The sequence below is a fragment of the Cydia pomonella genome, chromosome 16 (assembly GCF_033807575.1).
Source record: "Cydia pomonella isolate Wapato2018A chromosome 16, ilCydPomo1, whole genome shotgun sequence".
In the NCBI taxonomy this organism is placed as follows: domain Eukaryota; kingdom Metazoa; phylum Arthropoda; class Insecta; order Lepidoptera; family Tortricidae; genus Cydia; species Cydia pomonella.
In genome coordinates, this window is record NC_084718.1 from 3106435 (window position 1) to 3134239 (window position 27805).

Here is a 27805-nt window from a genome sequence, read left to right on the forward strand (position 1 = left end):
TGAGGAATTAATTCCAGCTCTCCTACCCTTAAGGCTTCGGTTGTGATGCCGTCTTCTCCTGGGCTTCTGCTGTATTTCATCCTACGAAGTGCAAGATACACTTCATGCTCTATTATGGGTGGGATATCGTCGGAGGTCATTTCTGTTATTTGTGTCTGGAGGGGGTTAGAGTAAAGAGTCCGGTAGTAATCCGTGGCTATATCTAAAATTTTGTCTCTGCCCCCATGTTTTATTCCAGATTGGTCTCTTAAATTTGTGATCCAGCTTTTCCCAGCTGATGCTCCTTCCTTAAAACATAATATATTTTATTATAATATAACATATTATAATATATTTTGAGTTAAATATCATCTGTGGACTTTATGATTACCTAAAGCTAACAATTTGATAGTTGCCTGGTGAATAAAAAAGTTATGGACACCAGAGTGACAAACTTTCTTAAAAATAGTTTATCTAGTACTTATTCTTAGATGGTGCAACACACATGCTATTTATATCTTTACAAATAAAAATGTGGACTAGATGGTCACTAAAGTGTTAGTAAGCTAAATAAGGAAAATAAGAAAGAAAGAAAAATTCGAATAATTTAATACCTCCTTCCTCCTCGCGTTGTCCCGGCATACCACCACGAAAACAAAACCAGCCTAAGCTGTTGGTAGTCAGATGGCTGTTCATTATTTTACTGAACACAGGACTTTCATAGTTGGTTATAATTTAAATTTATAAAGTGGTACTTTCACAATCTCTTTTAGTTCTGCCTCTGCTGGTAGCCATCTTACGGGGCCTATTTAAATATGCGGGGAAATATGAATGAATGAATGAATGAAACGCTTTGTTTCACCTGATAAAGCTAAGTATGAAATAATAACTTTAGCGGAGCTAACGCGAATTTAATTTTCTTTTTATTTCTGATTATCATTAAACATGTTCAAAACGTAAAAGTTTTATATATTAAAAGTGAATCTTCTTTACAACTATAGTCTGTGAACTAAGGTTACCAGGTAAACGTAGGCTGAAGTTTACTTTATATTCAAGAGTAAACAGAAGCGGAATTTTCGGTATTGCGTACAACCATACGAGAAAAGAAGGATTCCAATATACATTTTTCAATTGTGTCTGGATTATTTCGTATTTGCTACCAAGCTTTCTTTTTTGTTTGGAACGAATAATAAGGAATCAACATTTTATTTACAATAACAATATACATAATGGATATACACGTTGCCCACGAAGTAACGGAAAAAAATTAACAGTAAATTCCGGATCGTATTTAGAGACAAAAATGTCATAAAAACTTTTTTTAATTCTCCTAGTTTCAGAGTTACTGCCATTAAAAAAAAACCTTTTTTTATTGTGTTTCAATGCATAACGCCTTTTTGATAGCGATGTCGCCACTATGGGACCTAGTCTAGACGTCCTTTATTGACAGATATCAAAGTAACAAGGAAAACTTTGAATAGACAAGTTTGTACGTAAAAAAAAAATCATATTAATCCATACCTTTTCCAAGTACATGTACTTATTATGTATAAATACATACAAAAGTGAAAAAAAAAAACACAAAAAATTTACTTAAATTTGTGTAAAATTTGTTCCTTCTTATAACCTCAGGAATATGTGGTTAAATTATTCCGTTTCCTCGCGGGCATCTTGTATACAGAGGATGACTATAACTAAGCAGCTTAAATGTAAATAGGCCCTTAAGGCATTGTACAGTAAGCATCAAAAGTATCATTCTGTAACAGCTTAACAAAAAGTGATAGTTCGATATGTAGAACAATTTAGACTGTAAAAGATATACTTTTGGGCGTTAATTTTAGAGATTTATCTCCATTTAGAAAAGTTATATCGATTATCAGATACTTTTGGTGCGTTGTTTCATCCGCTACTTTTGATGCTGACTGTACCAAGGATGCCGGCGGTATGTCCTCGTTGTATCGCAATAATAATATATCTCATTTGTGAACCATAATTAAAATCATAATAAAATAACTTTAAATTAAGAGTAATTAAACAGTAGGCGGTCTGACAGCTAAGTAGCAATATTTAATACACATAAATTACAATGATTAAAGATAAGATATATTAAGCGAAAATATCAACTACTGAGTTAATTTCGCAATGTATACTAACACAGGTAATTTATATTTTAAATTATGTTGGCATTCATTCTGTATTCATTATAATTTTGTAATGTAAATTGCAATTTCGATAGAATTATTTTGTCTATGAGATGACAGCTGTCACCGTACTCATGCTATTTGAATCTTTATGCGCACTTAGCTTTTGCACCTGTATTTTTTTCACTTTCATATGAGGTTTACTGGAAGAGATTCCTGAAAGGCATAGGTTCGCCTTTGTACAAATGATGTGCGTTTCCTGTTTTATGTTTCTTTTTGTACAATAAAGTGTTTTACTACCACTACCAAATATTACAGTAAATATCTCATGTTTCTCGCAATGTTCCACATGTTTTTCCAAAAACGCTTCTCGTTAGAACAGACAAAGTCCCAGTACATTACACAGACAAAAAAGGTTACTTTTCCTCAAACAGAGGAAACAATGGCCCTCAAGCCAGATGAGGGCTCTCCTAAGGGTTCTAGTCTCGGCCGTGTTTACTTTACTTCTTTCTGCTTTTTACAAGGATCGCTTTGATTGCTTTGCATATTGATATAGACATAGACATAGATTTTTTTTATTTAACACCACATTGAAAAATGTTTACAGGCATTGCTCCAAAACATTACAAGCCTTAAAATGAAACTTAATTAGGCACAAATTTATGTTTACATGTAGATATAAAAACTTTTAAAATTATGATGCTAAAAAGGAGCGAACCTCAGCATGTGTTGCAGCAGGCTTACCTACTACAACGCTGGTTTTCAGGCCGACCCTTCGTACAATACGAATTTGCTTGCTGCTTGTCGGATATAGATGTCTGGTTGTAAATGTAGGGTTTTAAAGACTTGTGGAGACTGGTCTTTTTAAGCTAACACGGGCTAATATTTAGTTACTTTATTTTGATGACCGGTTTGGCTTAGTGGGTAGTGACCCGGCTTATGAAGCCGATGGTCCTGGGTTCGAATCTCGTTAAGGGCATTTATTTGTGTGATGAGCACAAATAGTTGTTCTTGAGTCATGAATGTTTTCCATTTATTTACAACTACAATACCTAGAATACTTGAGAAAAAAATCTAATCATAGACAGCGCACTTCACTCCGTCAATAATGCTTTTTAGCTACTCTGGCGCTACTCTGGAGAGATTTGGAACTATTATTTATAGCGGACAGCTGGATACTTTTGCAACAGTTCTGCATATGGAGATTCTGTTCCTTGCCTCTTCCATAGTTCACCCTCCATTTTTAATTGACATGTAAAGATGTTTGTGAGGTCGATCTTACCTAAAAAGGTTAGATGACACAATGAACTGAAAAGAAATTACACTGAATTGTCATCTGGTACCCACAAAACAAGCCTTACTAAGCTGTGCAACAAACCTTTGTTACACAGCTCAGTAAGCCTATACTCATCATCATCATTCGCTTGCCCTTGTCCCATTCACCTGGGGTCGGCGCAGCATGTCTTTTTAGGGTTCCGTAGTCAACTAGAAACCCTTATAGTTTCGCCATGTCCGTCTGTCTGTCTGTCTGTCCGAGGCTTTGCTCCGTGGTCGTTAGTGCTAGAAAGCTGAATTTTGGCATGGATATATAAATCAATAAAGCCGGCAAAGTCGTACAATAAAATCTAATTTTTTTTTTAGGGTACCTCCCCTACACGTTAAGTGGGGGTGAAATTTTTTTTCGCTTCAACCCTAGAGTGTGGGGTATCGTTAGAAAGGTCTTTCAAAAGTAATAAGGGTTTTCAAAAAACATTTTTTGATAAAGTGAATATATTCGAAAGAAAAAAAAATGTCCCCCCCCCTCTAACTTTTGAACCATAGGTCCAAAAAATATGAAAAAAATCGTGAAAGTAGACCTTAAGAAAGACATTAAATGAAAACTATAGCGGACATGATCAGTTTAGCTGTTTTTGATTAGGTACTGATTATGCAAATTTGCCTACTTGTTTAACTCGGGTGAAAGGTACCGTTTCATCCCTTGGTTAACAATTTATACTTTAAGCTCCAGTTTAGCTTATTGTGACGGAAGAGTAACTACGGAACCCTACACTGAGCGTGGCCCGACATGCTCTTGGCCGTTTCTGTAAATGTTATTTTGAGGCGCAATGTTTTGTATTGTATTGTATCCTTTTTACAAAATAATAGGCAGAAAACGAAAAAAAGGAGCAGTCGTTAGCAGTGCTATTAGGCTAATGCCTTACATTAAAATGTAAACTGAACGAACAGGGTTACTAGTGATGGGATTGTAATGAGTATGCAGAGGACTCTGAAATAATTAATGACGATTTAATATGTGACAGTCCATATCAAAAGGGACCTTATGGCGGTCGGCGCTTACGCCATCATTAGCGGCGCACCAATACTAATCGGTACGAAGTGACGAAAGCGCCGACTGCCATAAGGTCCCTTTTGATATGGACTGTCACATACACTTGTATAATCAGACTTACATGGAAAAGCGATAACTGTCAGTGTTAGGTAGATACGTGCCCGATATTTGTCCGTCATGTGCACCGTTTTTTTTTGGAGGTTAAAAATGTACAAAGAGCATCGTAGGTATATATATATATATATATATATAATTGTTTCTGCTACGGTTTGCACGACGGATCTGAAATGTATGGGAAGGTCCGTGGATCCGGATCCAGATCCGGATAATTTCATGTATTTCGGATCCTGATTGCAAATCCTAGTTGTTAGACACGATTCGCAGTGTTCACACGCACCAATAAGTGCAAGCGAGATGCCTTATGACATGTGACTCGCAGTACATTTCGCAGTCACCAATTAGCGAAGGCGAGTATGAATATTTTTTTGACAAAACATGTTATATATGTATTTATGTTTGTTTGGGTCAAATCTTACAAGATAAATTAGACGTACCTAAAGGTTGTCTGGAAGAGATCGCTCTGTAGCGATAAGGCCGCCTGTTGTTTACCTCTATCTTCATGTATTATACGTGTTTCCATGTACATTTGTTCTGAGGTTGTTCATTAAAGATGATTTGTATTGTTTGTATTGTATTAGACTCAATTGCTATTATTTAATTGAGTTGAAACTTCACATACATATGTAAGTTGGTTAATTATGCAATATTATTGTACCATCGAGCTGATCTGATGATGTACACAAGGGGTGACCATAACAATGCATACCGAACGGATTTGTTAGAGTTGTCTCGATGAGTATTAGTACGTAAGCGATAAAAGTTTGTATCAAAAATGAAATTTGTGACAAAAAACTCAGTCTTAGTCTGGCGATATTCATACTCATCTGCATTATCCCACGCCCATCTCTAGAAATAATTGACGTCGTTATTAAAATTTATCGCCAACGAATTTAGGGTTACTTTTTAAATAATTATTCAGCGGTTTTACTTTTTAATTGATGTGCCTCGCAAAAAATGTTGATTACTTGGGTTGTAGATAAACAGAGATACAAATGAGTGTTCACGTCCTTTGTAATAAAACGGCGTAAGTAAATGCGACATGTATTACAAATTCGTTCTTAAGGAAATAAATATACGCTTAAAATTCCTTTGAAGGTATTAGGTATTCTGATTAGCTGCGTGATTGTTTTATAGAGTGTAAGTGCGCTGTTGTAAAATGGATTGCGATTATTCGATTACGTATTATGATGCTTATAATAAAGGCTTCATAATATATGTGATTGTAACGTCTTGATGTTACTATACATATCAAATCAAATCATTGATATTGACAAATCAATTCAATAAACCATAAATCAATATTATTGACTAGAGTTTGCACGATAGATCTGAAATATATGGGAAGATCCGTGGATCCAGATCCAGATCCGGATAATTTCATGCATTTTGGATCCGGATTGCAAACCCTATTGTTTACGTTATATTATTAGATTTAATTTAATTACTGATAAGTAAAATGTTATTATGTTACCTTATAGACTGGTCTGGATTAGAATAGAATAATAATACTATTATATGCTCTTACAGGCTATCATTATCTGACTTTATATAATATAACACCTATTATGTTCATGACAATACAATATTAAATAAATTGAATAATTTAAGTAGGTCATCATCATCATTCGCTTGCCCTTATCCCATTCATTTGGGGTCGGCGTAGCATGTCTTTTCCTTCCATATCTTTCTGTCACTCGTCATCTCATCGTTCAGTCGCGTTCGTTTCATGTCATCTCTCACACAATCCATCCACCGTTTCCTAGGTTTTCCTCTGCCGTTCCATCCCTCCACATTCATTCGTAATACCTTTCTCGTCACATGACTTTCATCCCTCCGCACCACATGCCCATACCACGCTAGGCGATTCGCTCTTACTTTTTCTATTATGGGTGCAACTTTCAGACTTCCTCTTATATACTCATTCCTTATCCTATCCATTCTTGTAACACCACACATCCATATTAACATTCTCATTTCCGCTACATGCAATCTCTTTTCATCCGTCACTTTTAGGGCCCAACACTCTGATCCATACATGACGACAGGTCCTATAATGGTATTATAATTAATAATGCTTACTTAGTGATTTCTATGCTGCACTATTTAGTGTCTAGTACCAAATAATTATATTCTTGTTTCTAGTACCAAAATGGCCCGTAATCTAATATCGCTTGGTTGTTTCTATGAATTAATTCATAAATTCCACTCGGCTCTAAGTCATGTTAATTGCAATTTCAAGTTCCATTTTAATCGTACTAAAATAGTTTTTTTTATGGTAGAGGAGGCAAACGAGCAGACGGAATTTCATTAAATTAAGTACAATTTGAGGTTCCTCCTAGTGACTGCATGATATTGAAGGTCATATCAAAGAGAATTTAGTATAGAAACTTATTGACAAAGTAAATTATGTAGTCAACTTAATTTACTGCCATCTTTCGACACAGGACGAGAACGACATATGGCTATTTGACCCATGTTCTTTACTGATATGTGTTAAATATCAAACGGTGTCGCCATCTACTCAAGTATAGGCCAAAGGTATATCGCCATCTATTCGAGCATTTTTTTTTCTTAATTTTTCGAGGCACGTTTTTTTCTTATACTTTATTTATCTTATACGAAGTTATTTAAGGGTTGTTTATTTAGTTATTTGCAATAATTTACGGGGTGAATATATAAGTCATACTGAGCAACTTTTACTATGGGACCAACCCCGAAATCACAAATAATAAAACCGGCCAAGAGCATGTCGGGCCACGCTCTGTGTAAGGTTCCGTAGTTACTCTTCCGTCACAATAAGCTAAACTGGAGCTTAAAGTATAGTAAATTGTTAAACAAGGGATGAAACGGTACCTTTCACGCGAGTTAAACAAATAGGCAAATTTGCATAATCATCACCTAATTAAGTATTTTTACTATGATGGGAAAACTTTAAGCGATAACTCAAAAACAGCTAAACTGATCATATCCGCTATCATTTAATGTCTTTCTTAAGCTCTACTTCCACGATTTTTTTCATATTTTTTGGACCTATTGTACCTTACCCTATCTACTACTAAACTAATTAACTAAAATTCAACCAGGATTAAATAAAAATAGGAAAATAAATAAATTTGGCCATGTGATCGTCTAGTGTATTTACGTTGTGAACCTTAGTACCCTTCGTCTTTTATGTGAAAACTGATACGATTTGGATTTTTTCAAAACTATCCCTAAATATCCTATGAATTTGTAAATATTCCTACTGTATATTTTTATTAACACTATTGTTAGACAATTAAAATAAAAAATAGTAAATAATATATATTTTTTAGAATTTATCTCCTACCGGGCCCTACCGTGACCAGTTACCGTGAACAGTAGTAAGCCCTTTTTGTTTGTAATTTAAAAACTTATATTTTCCTTTTAATATATCTCTTTGCTAACCTAGCTAGCTAAAGGAAAATATGTATATGTAACCATTGTAACCATAAGTAAATATTGCAAAGAATAGTACGTACAAACATACTTTATCTACTGTCACGCCCGGATGAAGACGGGTCTCTAAGCTAATTAATACCCATTTTATTTTATTATATTTTTAATAGGTATTCCTAAGCACTATGTAATATTACTCTACCAACGTTTCGTAACCTAATTTCAGACGAGAAGAAACGCCAAGAAACTCATCTGAATGTACTATTAATGTATGGAATACTGAAAACAATCGTCTATTAAATATGACTTTATTTACCCTTTAATTCCCCAGTTATAGAAAAGCTCAATTGTCACTAGTGAACTGCTCCGCCTGTCACTAGCTCCCTATAACAAAATTATTTAGTATGTCCTCAAATAACTTTGTTCCCCTATCTCACCCAATGTAAAAATATATAAACCTTCAATCATATTTAATGTACGAGTCTCAGTAACCCATCCATATGCTACTGAAGATAGATTTTAATTTATTTTGTAATTAAAAACAGTTAAAACTAATGATTTTAGTTTTGTATACAAACAAACTAAATGTGAAAGAAAATAAATAAACCTAACACCCAAATAATGACTCTACCCTAACTCTACCCCAATTCACCTATTCTAATGTGTGTAAAACTAGAGGCGAACCTCTATTTTTACAGGGAGGAGTGTGTGTGTGAGGGACCCTAATTTAAGCTCTAAACGTTCGGCCGACAAAACCGAGGTATAGCAAACCCTAGTGTCTGTGTGATTACCTCCCTCCATCTGTGTTAGCCGAAGCCTGGGTACAGATGAATAAGGCGCCCTAACCATGTATATAATGTGTATAAATAAATATATTTAACAAGACAACGCTTCTTCAATTACCAACAGATTTCAATGAGTAAGGATTACTCCTAATGGTCCACACGTGAGACCCTCATATCCCTCTGTCAGACCTTGAAGAGAACGTAAGAGGTATAATCGTCACCTGTGTTGGTAAAAAGGCTGACGCCAGGCCCCTCTCGCGACCTGGACCTAACTCTCTACTGGATTCCCGAGTAAACCTGCTTGTCACCGTTTGGTTAGGTGTACTCGGTAGGTTGACCATGCAACCTGACACTGAACTGGCTCTAAAATACAAAAAATCCACAAAAATAAGTAAGTATTGACACTAAAATAACAATTGAACAGATTGACAAAGAACAGCATAGTAGCTACGCAATGTCAAACATTCAATCGTCAAAATAACAACCTTTGTTTTTACGTCTACGAATAAGCCAGAGAAAGTGACAATCCGACGGTCAAAAATATAATGGCGGTCCTGGCTTAAACTGAGCTATTTATAACCTTCGGCAAACGCTTCAGACGTGTTAGACGCGTCTCTCGTACTTATCGCAGGGTAAAGGCACCAATAGTCAACCCCTCCACGAAATTTCTATATTCAAGAACGTCTCATTTGCCCACTAATTGATCAATAAGAATTATGAATGTTTTTACTCATCAATAATTTATTAAAGTTTAATTTTTATAAAGAATAAAACGTAATTTAATTTAGCTTATGGAAATATTTCATTAAATATAATGCAAGGGCCCTTTTTGCCAGTAATCAGCATTTCCGTCTACCAAGACACAGCCTTTAAGTACCCAGTCTACAGCCATCCCATTTTAACGCCTGGCTATTGGGTTCCAAGTTCCGTGATCTCAGTGTCCAGTGGTCAGCCACAGGATGACTACTGAGTATTTGATGTATTTCAATGAAATAAAGTCATAATAATGTAGATATTTAAGGGTGCTTGATTTAACGACTTACATTGCATTTGAAAATAAAAATAAATCTTGAAACCTATGCTCAGCCTCTATCGGCTGGCCTCTGGGTCCACGATCCCCTTAAAATTACTGCCTCAAACCCAGTAATCGGCCAGGGTTTACTTTAATATGGATTTATATTAATTTTTCACTTTCTCCAGACAAATTAAGCATTAATTACGTGAAGCAGCGCACATGCTTCTAAAAAAATATCACAATTCGGCTGCCGACGTTTGATCAAAATACCATGTGACGCTCCAAAAAAATGGCGCATATGGCATATCCCTTAATGTCAGAAGACAGCACTTCTTTGAAGTAGTGTTGTGGTTTATGCTAAACAATTATTTTAAAAATTAAGTTACTTTTCAATTCATACTTTATTAATCTATAATAACACCTACTTTTGGCACACTGGTGCATGTCTCAGCACTGATGCCTTTACCTTATACGTTTGACTAATTTATTACCCTTTAAACTCGAGTACCAATCTCCTTTTCTGAGTAACGACCCACTACGAAATATGATTTAGTTAAAGTCTTTGTTTGTTGTTTAGAATTTCTCGTGAGAATATTTTGCTTCTATTCCATTTAACTTACGGAATTAATTTATTAGATATATACATACTATTTACTAGTATTTTGATTAATATTGGAACATAATAATTGAGGTTTTTAGTTTATGAAAATGATATGGACCGATTATTTGTGCCAATTATTTTTATATGTTAACTAGATCTGCTAGTGCATCTAGTTACAATCGCCCCCTCGAGAATTAGCATTGTATTGTTCCACACATACATGTATAATTCTCGAACCCTTATTCCAATAAAACTGAAAATTATACCCTAAATTTGTTGATATTATCCCCTTCCTTCCCCCCTTGCGTAAATGTAAACGTGTGGTGTATGGTGTGTGTTTAAACCAGTACTCATTGATTGTGATTGATTCAGTATAAAACTCGGATCTCTGAATTTTAATAATGTATCATGATTATCTTTTCGTCACGATTTTCCTACCAGCGCAGGATATTGGGTCGTGAATCCAATAAGCTCTAGTAGCTCGATCTCATGGTTTCATCCTAGTCTATGGATCTTTCTATCCGGCGACTTAACCACATTGTCCGGTTAATAGATGAACCAACAAAACCTCCCTTCACAAAGTAGGAAAAACATTTGGTATAAGTACTGGGATATTCATTCTCCATTAGTCAAAGCTCAATCCGAATTCTATTACCCAATCACTCCTTCCAATCAAGTTTTCTTGGAGCATGTCTCATACATGAACCAGATATTTGACTTCAGACTGACTTCCATATTAACAGTAAAATGTAAAAAAAAACTTAAATTATACATTGATAACATCCTGATACTTGTATCAAAACATTATCTTTACAAACATAACATAGATATAAATTAAAAATACTATGTAATGTCTGCAATTAAATACTATTAAAAATAATAAATATTCATCCAGACGAACCATTGAAAAATAATAAAATTTAAAATTATCTACACTACTGTAAACACTTCACCGTTATGACATATGAAAATAGGTCTTACTTGTGAACCGTTTAATACTATTATCTATCTTTATATTTAATAATTAAATACATATAACCATTTCACACTCAAACCCATATTTGAAATAACTTGATAAAATTTATTTAAAAATGATGCATTAATATCTCTTTAGAATATAAAATTGTGATAATGCATGTTCATTGACATGTCATCATCGTGTTTTGCTGTCAAAGATCTCATTCACTATGAGGTGTGTAATTAGTCATGGTCTTAGCTTTTTGTGAAGTGTATAGTCAACAAAAACTACCCTTTGAAAATGGGTCGAATCGTTATACGATTTTAGCCTACTGATAAGAATTTGTTGACTATTTTGTGTATTTCTTTGTAATAAAAATATCAACAAATCCAGGTTGATTGCAATCCGACATTTGTCTAATTGTAAAAATCCATATATACAAAAATATTACAAACTTTCACACACTTCTTGCAAAAACATCAAATACCCATCAGTCTATTCTTATAATTAAATAGTTAATCATCTTTCATTGGCTTTCATTTTCCAGTTCACTCAATCTATCCCAGACCATTTCTACAAATAGCCAAAGTCACGATATGCAACCAGAGTTAAAATGCATCAAATAAAACTTAGTTTAAAAAACAATATTTCAGACAACCCCAAGCTCCCTCCTTGTATAACAATATCAAACGTAATGTGTATTGACAAAACTGTTTATATTTAAGTTGAAGTTGTTTGTTAAGATAACGTTAATACCGTACCGTTTTATTTAAGGTTACGTTATTACATCTTATCATGGCAACACTAATACTCAATATTTTATCATGGCAACCCCGCAATGAAGCGTCCCGGAAGTGACAGAGGGGATGTGTTAAGCTTCTCTCTGATCAAACTGACCGTTGTCACTGACTCAGTTTTGAATTTCACCCTGTGTCGTGAAGTGAAATGTAATTGTGAAGTGTAATAAATTTTGTTGCTGAAGAAAATAATTGGTAAGTTTTGAATGTATTACTTATTTTTTTTTATATCATATCTAATCTTGTAAATTGGTAATTTTTGTTCATTTATGCTAAATTATTTTTTTCCGCCAATTCTAGCCTAAAATTTTATTTATTTAGTATTATCTTCGAATAATACCATGAATATTATAATTTTATCCTCTCTTGCTTTGCAGTATCAGATAAATATTTAATATATACTTATCATATTTTATGATAATGTAACAAGTGTATTTAAACGACTTAATTAACTTTTAAGTAATCAAGAGTAATAACTAACCTATTTCTAGACTGTTTAATTTTTTTTCATGTATGCTATAAATACTAGAAATGCCACAAACATTTGATAACTATATGGTATTTGACCTATTCGGCCACTTTTGCTGAATATTCAGTATTCGGCCAATACCTCTATTCAAATCATTTTTATCAAATACTTGTGTTATTTGTATTATCTAGGTCAATTAAATAACATTCTATCCTTTACTTGTACTCAAAACCACCACGCATTTTACAGTCCAGGTAGAGAAACTCTCGACGCATCGGCAATTTTTTTTTAGAGACCCGAACATGTGCACTCAACTTGTCCTTAAACTTTTGCGTCTATTGTCTCAATTTTTTTATCACCGGCCGCATTGTTGGTCGCAACATTCTAAGTTTTATTATTTCAACATGTTTTTGTTTTAATGAATATTTCCATTAACTTAAACCCGAGTTAAAAAAAAATCTCAGTAATAAATCAAAGATCATTATTAATATATCGGTAAATGTTTTTTTTTGTACAATGAATTGTATTTAATATTTTATTTCAATTAATTTCTTTTCTAGCAACATCAGTAAATACTGAGTATTTCCCTTGTTTTGTCTATGGCGTCGCTAGAGTATGGCGCTAGTGGCGCCCCCTAGCATAAACCATAGGTCAATTTGTTATACACAAAGCCAAACTCCTTTTGAAGTGCTAGCTTGTGATTGTGACGTGTAAGTACATTATTTTCTTTAAAATGAGACTTACTAAGATTGACCTTTTAATTTGTGAGTTCCCGATAATTTGGGATAGTAACGAGTTATATACTATGGAGATAAATTTTTGGCCGAACTTGCTCGCCAGGACTTATTAAAACTGTGCAAATATGTAAAACCTTTTTTTTTTTTTAATTTAAATATTTTGACTATGAAAATAAGAAATTTCAAGGATCGTCTTCGCAGATTTAAGGTATAACTACAATTATATGTATGTTTTGTCAGTTATTTTATTTTAATAATCTTTTAATTATTATTACAAAACTTTTGTAATGTTAAAAGAAAACATTTCTTATAACAGAAAAATGAAATCGCCAAAAGAAAAATGAATCCGGGTTGCTGGATGAGTTGGGTGACCCTGAATCTACCCTAAAGGTAAGTAATACACTATTCTCTTTACTCTCTTTTTTTTTCAGAATGTTTTTTCCTAAAAATGTCAACTAGGTAGGACACGTTCAGTTATTTCAGTATATATTAGTTTACCGTAATGTTAATTTAAACTACATATTTAGTTTATATCTATGCTATAATACTATCCTGTTGCCATTATGTTATTAGTTCATTATATATAGGTATGATGAAAAAAATTTAACTCATTGGCCTACAATCTATTCTTTTTTTCTACTGAAGTCTGTTCTGTTTGCACTATAGATACTGAGAAGAAAGTGTTGTTACGCCTACTTACTTGTTTTAAGTGAACTCTATTGCCTATATAATATGAATGAAATTTGATAACACAAAACAAGACGTATTAAGGAGTACCTGCGACCCTTTTTTTTCCCGACCCTTTAAGTGGCCAAACGCGTCTCGCCTTGAGCGTCAGCTATTTTTAACACATGTATTAATTTTACGGTTTTCAAATTTTTGCTTAAATATGATTTCAGATACGTAAGGCGTTTTTGAGTAAGCTGATATGTAATTAGTCCTCCTAATTATATGACGACATTTTATAAGTAAGTATACTTATCCTAACCTAGCAGTTTTTTTATTTAATTTTGTTCATTTATTTATTAAATAAAACAAATTTAATGAATTTCATCGCAATAACCAAATATTTACTGTAATTATTTTCTAACTAATTCCGCATAACCAAATTTTTTTTTTGTTCCAACAAGTGATATTCTCGTATATATAATTAAAATTGTATTGATAATTTTAGTTTCTTTATGATATATTGAAATCTTCATCTACGAAAATAAATACAAAACGTCTTTGTTCTCTGTTTAAACTGGATACTTCCCAATTTTCAGATGTTCCAAGTAACGAGGTATCGAGTGCCACTGAATGTTGTCCTGTTATTTTATTTTGAGGTAATTAAATTGCTTACTTGATATTAACATATTTTTCCAGATAATATTATGTAATATGATACTATGTATGATTAATATATATTTTTAAAATCATTTTATGAACTAAAAATCATTACTGCTAGTCTTAGTCTCTCTTTAGTTTAAATATAAAAATTGTTAATTGAAACTATATATATAACATTTTTTTTTCGAAAATTCCACTACCGCTATTTGTGCCTTCGGGTAACATAAAGTAGCTCAACTCTTTAATATACAAGCTTATAGGATAATATATGTATTTTTTATGATTAATACACTCCATTTTTATGAACAATACACAAATCAAGTTCATTCATTTTATTTTTTACTCTATATACAATTGAATGAAGCGACTTGTATATGTGAATAGTGTTACTTCCACACATACAGACTACTATTATGCCGGATCTGGATTGAAGACCCTATTCTAACCTACCTATTTAATTTACATTTAAAAAAAAAACTTAAACCTAATTTGTCGTTTGTTATTTATTTTTATAAGTAATTATTAAAAGTTTCTATAACAATACTTTTGTAAACATTTTTGGTAACACTTAATAATAATAAAAATATTAATAATTTCAGCTAAACTACCACATTCAGCATCTCTACACTCGACCCGCGACCCCAAGAACCAGTGTTCTTCTACTCTAGACTTGGTAAGTACAAAAATATTACTTTTATTTTTAAGGATACAAAAATATGACTTAATATCTAATACACTTATCATTTTAATATTAATTCTATTTTATAACTATTATTTGATTCTAACAATTATTTTTCTAGTCCAATCTTTTTATATTGAACCACAACAATACGAAGTATAAATGTTTTTATTTATAATCATTAATTTCAGTCAAACATTACGTTCGCCGGATCAGCTATTTTTACTCAATTTACCTTTATAATATCTTGACAAATGAATTGCATTATATTTCCCTCTGAATAAATTCGTGTATGGATCAACTAGAATATATACGTTTGAATAGGGAATTGCTGCAATTACATAAGGACCTTCATAAATTGATTCGAACTTTTTTGTAATCTTTTGCTGAGCATTTGATTTATTTAACTTTTTTATTTTAACCCAATCCCCTATTTGAAATTGAATCAGTCTAAAACTTTGATTAAACTTGGGACGTTCAATATTTGCGTTTTTAATATTGTATATAATAGTCTTCTTCTCTCCAGCAGATAGCTCGTTTTCACTGCCTGAAACTATTTCAGTACACTGTGTATCTTCTAATGGTTGCTATGATGTTACATCTGCTGTTTCTATAGCTTCCACTTGTACAGGACTAATTGCCGTTGCAAGCTCGTTCCGTAACTGACTAAGCCCCTCTGTCATTTTCTGTTCAGTCTGTTTCAGCAAGTGATAGAACAAACCACGTCTTACATCCGATTTCTTTTTTATAATTCCACGAGCTACTCATGCTTTTTGATTAATACGTTTAGTAATGCTTTTCTCGACAGATGGCGTAGCTTGTTGTATGCTTTGACGCGTAGATTTTGATTTAGCTGCGGCCGTTCGCTTCCTTGTGGCCCTCTCCATTTTATTTATTTTTAATAATTTTATTCACTTTATAACACTGATTTAACACTTTTTTCACTTATTTAAACACTTATTAAACACACTTATTTAACACTTATTTTATACATGAATTTTTAATTTTTTAAACTAAAAACATAATTTAGTCACTTTTTAACACTCACTGGATTTCTACACTATGTTGGTAGAAAAACGTATATGTATACATCCGTACATATACATATATGCACATTTGTTTAATTAAAACGAAACTATCGCCCGCTATCTTTTTGTTTGGACTCGCATAACGCATTTTAGTTTTAGCTAATTTTAATTGACTATTTATACTAATGTATTTTTGTGTTTGTTTCAGGTAATATTAGTCCCTACAATGCAAGTTACATCGGTAGAGTGCAGCCAAGAGGAGAAAAAATTATATTGATAATATTATAATATATAGATATAATTTAAAAAAATTCAAGAAAAATCCAAATCATATTGTTCACATTCCAGTTTTCTTACGGCAGCAAAAATGTAGCCGACGAGGCTACTCTATGTAATAAACTATTTATATATATATAATCCTGGTCATTCCGGCACCAAAAATGTACCTTACCCTATCTACTACTAAACTAATTAACTAAAATTCAACCAGGATTAAATAAAAATAGGAAAATAAATAAATTTGGCCATGTGATCGTCTAGTGTATTTACGTTGTGAACCTTAGTACCCTTCGTCTTTTATGTGAAAACTGATACGATTTGGATTTTTTCAAAACTATCCCTAAATATCCTATGAATTTGTAAATATTCCTACTGTATATTTTTATTAACACTATTGTTAGACAATTAAAATAAAAAATAGTAAATAATATATATTTTTTAGAATTTATCTCCTACCGGGCCCTACCGTGACCAGTTACCGTGAACAGTAGTAAGCCCTTTTTGTTTGTAATTTAAAAACTTATATTTTCCTTTTAATATATCTCTTTGCTAACCTAGCTAGCTAAAGGAAAATATGTATATGTAACCATTGTAACCATAAGTAAATATTGCAAAGAATAGTACGTACAAACATACTTTATCTACTGTCACGCCCGGATGAAGACGGGTCTCTAAGCTAATTAATACCCATTTTATTTTATTATATTTTTAATAGGTATTCCTAAGCACTATGTAATATTACTCTACCAACGTTTCGTAACCTAATTTCAGACGAGAAGAAACGCCAAGAAACTCATCTGAATGTACTATTAATGTATGGAATACTGAAAACAATCGTCTATTAAATATGACTTTATTTACCCTTTAATTCCCCAGTTATAGAAAAGCTCAATTGTCACTAGTGAACTGCTCCGCCTGTCACTAGCTCCCTATAACAAAATTATTTAGTATGTCCTCAAATAACTTTGTTCCCCTATCTCACCCAATGTAAAAATATATAAACCTTCAATCATATTTAATGTACGAGTCTCAGTAACCCATCCATATGCTACTGAAGATAGATTTTAATTTATTTTGTAATTAAAAACAGTTAAAACTAATGATTTTAGTTTTGTATACAAACAAACTAAATGTGAAAGAAAATAAATAAACCTAACACCCAAATAATGACTCTACCCTAACTCTACCCCAATTCACCTATTCTAATGTGTGTAAAACTAGAGGCGAACCTCTATTTTTACAGGGAGGAGTGTGTGTGTGAGGGACCCTAATTTAAGCTCTAAACGTTCGGCCGACAAAACCGAGGTATAGCAAACCCTAGTGTCTGTGTGATTACCTCCCTCCATCTGTGTTAGCCGAAGCCTGGGTACAGATGAATAAGGCGCCCTAACCATGTATATAATGTGTATAAATAAATATATTTAACAAGACAACGCTTCTTCAATTACCAACAGATTTCAATGAGTAAGGATTACTCCTAATGGTCCACACGTGAGACCCTCATATCCCTCTGTCAGACCTTGAAGAGAACGTAAGAGGTATAATCGTCACCTGTGTTGGTAAAAAGGCTGACGCCAGGCCCCTCTCGCGACCTGGACCTAACTCTCTACTGGATTCCCGAGTAAACCTGCTTGTCACCGTTTGGTTAGGTGTACTCGGTAGGTTGACCATGCAACCTGACACTGAACTGGCTCTAAAATACAAAAAATCCACAAAAATAAGTAAGTATTGACACTAAAATAACAATTGAACAGATTGACAAAGAACAGCATAGTAGCTACGCAATGTCAAACATTCAATCGTCAAAATAACAACCTTTGTTTTTACGTCTACGAATAAGCCAGAGAAAGTGACAATCCGACGGTCAAAAATATAATGGCGGTCCTGGCTTAAACTGAGCTATTTATAACCTTCGGCAAACGCTTCAGACGTGTTAGACGCGTCTCTCGTACTTATCGCAGGGTAAAGGCACCAATAGTCAACCCCTCCACGAAATTTCTATATTCAAGAACGTCTCATTTGCCCACTAATTGATCAATAAGAATTATGAATGTTTTTACTCATCAATAATTTATTAAAGTTTAATTTTTATAAAGAATAAAACGTAATTTAATTTAGCTTATGGAAATATTTCATTAAATATAATGCAAGGGCCCTTTTTGCCAGTAATCAGCATTTCCGTCTACCAAGACACAGCCTTTAAGTACCCAGTCTACAGCCATCCCATTTTAACGCCTGGCTATTGGGTTCCAAGTTCCGTGATCTCAGTGTCCAGTGGTCAGCCACAGGATGACTACTGAGTATTTGATGTATTTCAATGAAATAAAGTCATAATAATGTAGATATTTAAGGGTGCTTGATTTAACGACTTACATTGCATTTGAAAATAAAAATAAATCTTGAAACCTATGCTCAGCCTCTATCGGCTGGCCTCTGGGTCCACGATCCCCTTAAAATTACTGCCTCAAACCCAGTAATCGGCCAGGGTTTACTTTAATATGGATTTATATTAATTTTTCACTTTCTCCAGACAAATTAAGCATTAATTACGTGAAGCAGCGCACATGCTTCTAAAAAAATATCACAATTCGGCTGCCGACGTTTGATCAAAATACCATGTGACGCTCCAAAAAAATGGCGCATATGGCATATCCCTTAATGTCAGAAGACAGCACTTCTTTGAAGTAGTGTTGTGGTTTATGCTAAACAATTATTTTAAAAATTAAGTTACTTTTCAATTCATACTTTATTAATCTATAATAACACCTACTTTTGGCACACTGGTGCATGTCTCAGCACTGATGCCTTTACCTTATACGTTTGACTAATTTATTACCCTTTAAACTCGAGTACCAATCTCCTTTTCTGAGTAACGACCCACTACGAAATATGATTTAGTTAAAGTCTTTGTTTGTTGTTTAGAATTTCTCGTGAGAATATTTTGCTTCTATTCCATTTAACTTACGGAATTAATTTATTAGATATATACATACTATTTACTAGTATTTTGATTAATATTGGAACATAATAATTGAGGTTTTTAGTTTATGAAAATGATATGGACCGATTATTTGTGCCAATTATTTTTATATGTTAACTAGATCTGCTAGTGCATCTAGTTACACTATGGTTCAAAAGTTAGAGGGGGGGACACATTTTTTTTTCCTTTCGGAGCGATTATCTCCGAGTATATTCACTTTATCAAAAAATGTTTGTTGAATACCCCTATTAGTTTTGAAAGGCCTTTCTAACGATACCCCACACTGTAGGGTTGAAGTAAAAAAAAATCACCCCCACTTTACGTGTAGGGGAGGTACCTACCCTCAAAAAAATTAAATTTTTAGATCTTATTGTACGACTTTGTCGGCTTTATTAATTTATATTTTCATGCCAAATTTCAGCTTTCTAGCACTAATGACCAGGGAGCAAAGCCTCGGACAGACAGACAGACATGGCGAAACTATAAGGGTTCCTAGTTGACTACGGAAGCCAAAAAATTGGCTGTTTCATAAATATTGGCTCTCTAACATTTCCTATGCGAGAGTAGATTTTTTTTTCGTGTTTGTCCTATCGTAAAAGTTGCACAGTGTTACCTATATATTCAGCCCTTAAATTATTACGGGTGATTAAATAAACAAACCGTATATCTTTAGTTATATGAAGCCTTAATTTCAGCAGTTATTAGAACTGATATGACAAAGGCTATGTGTATACATATGTATGGAATGTATAGGTACATAGTGGAATGTCTGGTCTAAGGGCCAAGCGTAGCATGCTCTGAATGCAACTTGAGGTTAGGGTGTGGCCAGAAGAGAGCGGAATAAATAATTTAATAAAAAATAATTTGAATTTTAAATCGAATTCTTATATTACCTTCACTCGAAAACACAGGAGTGGCGAGGCGCCATATATATAAATGGCGTCTTTTTGCTTTCCGAATTTGGCTGACACACTGCCTTATGCCTAAATAGGTAATATCTTTTATAGTGAATGAAGATGATAATTTATGACTTCCGTGAATTCTGCGACATTTAATTTGAATTTATTTTAAATATTTTTTAAATCTATTGTTATCATTCTGGTTTGGTAATCAGTAATCTGCCATTGTATGATTTGATTGTATTTTCCTTATTATTAATGATCGGAAATGCATAAATAATAAGTGTTAATCTTATCTTAAAAATGTTTTGACGTGTAATGTATCTATGCATATACGAGACAAATGAATTTGAATAATATATATTATAATGGGCAAAATAAGTGTTACAAATTCTGTGACCTATCAGATAACAAAAGCTTAAAAGACTGTGTTAAGCGTGACATGTCAGCATTTGAAATCGACCACCATGCCTGGGAAACTTTAGCTGAAGACCGTGATGGATGGCGCAAGCGTGTTGTGGAGGGGAGAAAGCTATGCGACCAAGCCTGGTTTACTACGTTAGATAGCAGAAGGTGTCGCAGAAAGCAAATCGGGACTGGAACCTCAGGTGGCATGAGCTTTCTCTGCCAAAAATGTGGGAGGTCGTGCCGCTCACGCATCGGCCTCCACAGTCACTAAACCCGTTGGCTAAACAGCAATGCTTAAATCGTCTGCAATAGACGCAAAGGCCTGTGATGATCAGCAGATAACAATTTAAACTTCCTATCCCTGAACTCTAGATGTGGCGTACCAACACCTAAGACCCCCACGCCACTTATCTTTGATTTCTCTTGTCGTATTTCGTGACAAAGCCTTACATTTAACTTCATAATGCTGGATATTTTAATTATTTAAGCTTTAATACACGCCAGACCCGAAGCTCTCTAAACATTACTCTAAGTAATTCGCTGTGTTACTTAGTTAAATAATTTATTCACGGATTCTGTAGCAGATGTAAAGAAAACAAATTACGCTGGTTTTTTAAATTAAATATTATCTGATTAACTGTGTACGTTAATTAATTTTTAACAAGCAGAAACTTCTGCGAACGATGCTATTAAGCTTAGAATAAATTTAATGTGGAAAAATAAAACTGTCTTGGGTGAGACTTGAACTCACGGCCTCTCGATCGATACTCCAGCGCTCTGCCATCTGAGCCTTCAAGGCCTCACCCATTAGCAGCAATTTTTCCACCATATGGGTTTAGGGGACCCTAGCAATATCTACCGTAAGAACGTTACACTTCTTAGATGGCATATTAGAAATTCACCAGTATAATTATATAAGTAAAAAATGTTTTCCCGAATAGATAAAGCTACGCGATTGAAACCAAAATTTAGGCAAAACTATTTTGTTTTATATAATAATCATACATCTCTCTGTACTAAGACCCAACCCTTTTCAGAGAAAATATTAGCATATAGCGAGTTGACTAGGACATAATCCCTAGCAAAGTACGCTCAGGCCGGCTTATAGGATTATCCTTCCGTCCGTCAGGCTTTATATGTGTGTAACAAGACGTGTCAAGTCCTGACAAGACAACGTATCAGCCGTACGGTACAGTCAAGGTTTTAAATATCGACACGGACAAAGTGCCAAAAATATTTATACACGACCTAATTGCCTATACATCGCAGTCATCATTGGCCTTTGCGTCTATTGCAGACGATTTATAGTGTAACGTGAGAGATACCGTTTTGGTAGCTGAATAGACCGATGCGAGACTGACATGGAAAACGCCAAAAACGATAACGTCTTGTCGTCGTTTTTGGCTCTTGTCAACGAGTGCAACGAACCAGAGCCCCTAGTGTAAATTTATTCGATTTCGTGAAGTGACGTACGCGTTTGCGTTAAGTCTCATTTAGTATGGGATTTAGAAATAGCGCGTCAAGCGGGACGTTTAAGAAACTCTAAATCCCATAAAAAAAGGAGACTTAACGCAAACGCGTACGTCACGTTACGCCATCAAATAAATTTACACTAGGGGTACTGGTCTCATCACAAAACTTGCGATGCTCCAAACGCGTTTGCACCACTCCGTCCACTGTTCTGCGAGCCTCTCCCAGTATCGGTGGTCGATATGCAAGGAAATCATGTCCCTTTCATGCGCAATCTTTAAAGCGAGCGGCCTACATTAAAGTAGTGTGTACATATTTTTGGCACATTGTCCGTGTCGATATTAATACCTTGACTGTACTAATTTAGTCAGGGGTAGTCGTGACTCTAGATATGCTCAGATAGGAGGTTAAATGTGTAAGTTGAAATTACATGTGCATTTTTTCTACTAATGTTTGAATACGGACATTTAAGATCTCGGTACATTTGTGAAAGAGATCTTAATTTTCATTAAAATATTGTAATTATTTAGGATGAAATTTTACGCGCAATTAAACCATGTTACATGTTTAATACTCGTACAAATACATTTCAGTACCCCTAGTGTAAATATTTTCGACAGCGAAACGTGACGTACGCGTTTGCGTTAAGTGTCATTTTGTATGAGATTTTTGACTTTCCAAAACGTCCCGCTTGGCGCGCTGTTGAAAAACCCATACAAAATGAGACTTAACGCAAACGCGTACGTCACGTTTCGCTATCGACTAAATTTACACTAGGGGTACAGAAATTAATTAAGTGACAATAATTACTAGAATAACATAACTTGACACATGTTGAATATTATAACAAAATTTAGTTAAATGGATAGAAAATAAGCCATCCATTATAAGAAAGAATGGAATTGGAACATGTAATTTAAAAAATTATATTTAGATTATAAAAAAATACAAGGATCCGAAATCCCAAAAAAAAAAATTGTCTTTCACAAATAGAAAAGAAAATGGTACCATTCGATTCCTTACATTTTATTTAAAAATAAATTGTACGACAACTATACACATAAACGCAATATTTCAGGATCAAAATGGCAATTTCCTTGATCTTCCATACATTTAGGACAGACTTATATGATGTGAGGTCACATCACCTTATCATTTTGTTAGAGGCGTTTCAATCGTCGAGTGCGAGCGTCAGACTTTAACTCTCATTTCTGATCTTTGTGTTGCTTAAATGCCATGAGTCCTATATAAACATTTGATCCTCAGGAAAATCAAGATCATTTGACATTATTTACAAAAAAACAGTCAAGTAGCCAATTGTACAGTCAAGGTATTAATATCGGCACGGACAAAGTGCCAAAATATGTATACACGCCCTTATTGCCCATATATTAAGGTAGTGTGTACATTCACGTAACTGCTGAGACTTTAAGGGTTTACTTTCCATTGGACAATTCATACCGTTAATATTGAAAACCAAATAAGCTTGAACCTTAGATGAGTCATCAGTCATCAATTGATATGATGTTACTATAAATGTTGTATTGACTTGTAAAAGAGCCCTTGAGGCCTACTTGCAGAATAAATATTTGAATTTTGAATTTTGAATTTTAAATTTTGAATTTTGAATTTTGAACTTTGAACTTTGAATTTTGAATTTTAAATTTTGAATTTGGTATTGAAGTCAGTGGCCGTACCAACATATGTATTTATTATGAAAGGGTTGGGGGGACGGGATGTGTTTAACAAAGCTGTCAAAACGTTATGTACCTATTTCAAAGTTAATTACCTGCTCCATAATTCCTTAACTTAATGAAACAATTATCCAATGTAAATATTTGACGGCTCAAGCTAACGGAAAACAAATTATTTCACTCAATCAAAACCATTTGAAGTTGGGCTTTCAATATTATCAAATTAACTTGTAACAGGAGATAATACACCGATTAAAGTTATTTTATTATCAAACTTTTTAATTACAACTCGCGTTTGATATCTGATAAAATGGCTGTTCGTGAATTTCAGATAAAAAAGTACTATTTTAATTTATATCAGAATATTTAATTGTAACTTGAATAGAAACTCAAAAGTACACTCTTTTGTATAGAAAAAAAGCCAATTAAAAAAAAATATTTATTTATTTAAACTTTATTGCACAAATAAAGAAAACTGTACAAATGGCGAACTTAATGCCAAAAGGCATTCTCTACCAGTCAACCATTGGGTCAAACAGAGACATTTGTGTATGTTGGTGCAGGAAAAAATAATAACAAATAATAAGGAAAAAATTAAACGTGAAGTCAAATAATATCAAAAATATATAAATAGTTAAATACTACTACTTATATAATGTATAAAAGATAGACTAATACATATAATTATGTACATATACATGATGGTGAACCTTATTTAAGTACTTCTGACAGAAGATGCTTGCGAAGTAGTCGTTTGAAAACGGGTTTGCTTGGGGCTTGTCGAATAAAGAGAGGGAGGGAATTCCAGAGACGGATTGCCTCAACGGCGAAAGAGTTAGACATAAAACCAGTACGGTGTGAAGGAATCGAGAGTTTGAGAGAACGGGAGGAACGGAGTTCACATCCTGGACGGGGGGTGATGAAAGTGAATTTACGTTTAAGATTACCAGGGGAGGAAGGCTCGAACAAAATGGAGAATAAAATACTCAGGATTCTAAGGGACCTACGACGACGGATGGAGAGCCAATTTAGCTGACGGCGATAAAAAGAAACATGGTCGTATTTGCGAAGTCCGAAAATGAAACGTATGCCATTATTCATAAGACGGTCTAGCTTATTGAGGTACTCCTGAGAGATATTAGTCGTGCACGCGTCCGCATAGTCAATAACTGGCAAAATTAGAGTCTGCACAAGTAATTTCTTAGTACCTACTGGGAGAAAATTCTTAAATTTATAGAGATAACGCAATGTTCCTGAAACTTTCCGACTTATTTCAGAGACTTGGTCATTCCAGGTAAGGCTAGAATCTAATACAAGGCCGAGATCTTTCACTTGTTTAGTTACTGGAATAACAGTGCCATCAAACAAAATCGGCGCGACAGAAACCGCACCAAGCTTTACTTGTTGATGATGGCTACCCAGAATAATAGCCTGACATTTTGCCGGATTGACACTGATGCCAAAGCTATTGGACCATTCAGCTATGTAAACTAGATCGTCATTGATGAGGGAAACAGCAGAATTTACGTTTTCCACAGAAGCATGGGCGTAAAGTTGCAAATCATCTGCATATAAATGGTAAGAGCTGCGGATTTTGGAGGTGATTTGGTCAATAAAGATTGAGAATAAAAGAGGAGAAAGGATCCCACCTTGTGGTACTCCCGTGTTCAGGTCACACCAAGCAGATAAGCATCCACTGGCTTTAACAGCCTGAACGCGGTCAGAAAGGTAAGACGCGAACCACTCAGTCGCTTTTGATGAGACCCTCAGATGTGTAAGAGTCGCAACAAGTAGGTCATGATCAACCGCATTAAAAGCGTTGGAGAAATCGATAAGCACCAACACCGTTACTCTGGAATTCTCCATGCCATTTCTGACATCTTCAACAACATTGAGAAGTGCGGTGGTGGTGCTGTGCCCTGATCTAAATCCCGATTGAAACGAAGAAAGCAGGTTGTTACCGTGTATAAATTTGGAAATCTGTTTATGAGCTGCTGCCTCAAGAATTTTCGAGAGAAAAGGAAGAATGGAGATGGGCCGAAAATGATTTAGAGAACTAGGGTTAGGGTTAGGGTTGGTAGGGTAGGGAAAATTGTATTTTTTTCATAACATTTGTGTTTTTATACTCAGAATCTCGAGCTCTTTCGATGCTGATGGGAAAAAAATGTCCCAGAGTTTTTTCCTATCGTGTTACCCTATATATTTTGTATAACAGTAACAAAAAGGAAAGTTTGAAAAATGTATGGAAATTTTGGGACACTTATTTGCTCCTAACCTAAAACACAAAATAACACAAAAGTGGCAAAAAGGTCACATTAAAAAAGAAGCAAAAAAGGTCACATTAAAAAAGTGGCAAAAAAAGAAACGCTCAAGTAGGGATACTCGTATACGCTCCTTTTCACTATCCTCTCATTCCAGCCATACATTTATAGTTCTGTCCGCTATAGATCGTGTCATTTACGAAGACGAATGCCTTGACTCGTATTAACGTGTTATTAAAGGTTATATTTGACAAATCTGCGCGTCATCGTGGATGACATGAACTATAGACGAATTAGCCAAAAAGATCTGACATATATATTTTTACGTATGTCTCTAGCAATCAAATACCAATGCATGAACTAAATACTTACACTTACTTTTTTATCTAGGTATTTGACTTTTCTCTAAATCATTTACTTAGTGTCAAAACTTCTAGCCACAACCAGCATAGCATCCACTAATTAACTACCTAATTAAAATATCGAAATTTCTATTATGGCTTATTTAATAACCGCAACAAGTAATCAAATTGTGGATGTTGGTTTTACACTTACATACATAACATACATTCACACATATATATATATATATATATATATATATATATATATATATATATATATATATACATAAATTGTAACACATACTATCTCGCGCAGCCCAATGTACTCAGCTTGCATTGAATTTAAAACTTTCTTAATACATACAAAGTATAATTTATTAGTGTCGTAAAATTTTGAACAAAAGAAATCCAACCAAGTTAACAATTAACACCTAGATTAGTTCATTCTTTAGCAAACAATATGCATACGATGAGAATCTAAGCCCCTGGCAATAAACTCCAGGAAGGAAAAATATATTTTTAAGGAATCGTGAAAGGAATGTTTAGTATTCATCCAAAAAGCTAAGAAATCATATAATATCTCATTTAAATAGAATAGAATAAGATACCTTTATAGGTTCCGAAAATATGTCAAATTTATGCAAATATGTATTTGCTTGCAGAATATCGTTTGAGCAATGATGTGCAAAATGATAAAAATATTACTTGGTATGAAAAAATCTCACAAACTTACAAATTTACTAGTAAGTTTGTGAGCTACTGAGCACAGATAAAAGAGCGCTTGGGAGGCATTAAAGAGCCGCGAGTTTAATCCTCTGTACGAACAAATGTACCGTTCGGATAGGCTCGACCAGCAGCAGTATTGCAGTTACTGCTGACTGTAATCTTGCCTCGAATGTCAAAATATGCCCGTATTTTTGGAAATTGTGGCAGTAATGTCGCCAGATTACTACAGCAGTACTGCAGACCGTTTAGCATGAGTTGCGTTCTCGCGCGCGAGTCCATACATGAAGTCGCGTTAGATGTGTGGAGTCGCGCGCGAGAACGCACCTCATGCTAGCAGGTCAGGTATAGACTGAATTTGAA

General features: G+C 34.0%; 1 protein-coding gene and 1 long non-coding RNA gene across 4 annotated transcripts in view; both read left to right on the forward strand.

The window, feature by feature from the left end:
• Positions 1-27805, forward strand: part of LOC133526205 (potassium voltage-gated channel protein Shaw-like) — a 400770-nt gene that overhangs the window by 292992 nt on the left and 79973 nt on the right. The window lies entirely within an intron of this gene.
• LOC133526519 (uncharacterized) lies at positions 13790-17355 on the forward strand. Its single transcript, XR_009800741.1, has 4 exons — positions 13790-14316; positions 14614-14673; positions 15277-15350; positions 16593-17355. It is a non-coding gene; the product is annotated as an uncharacterized LOC133526519 (long non-coding RNA).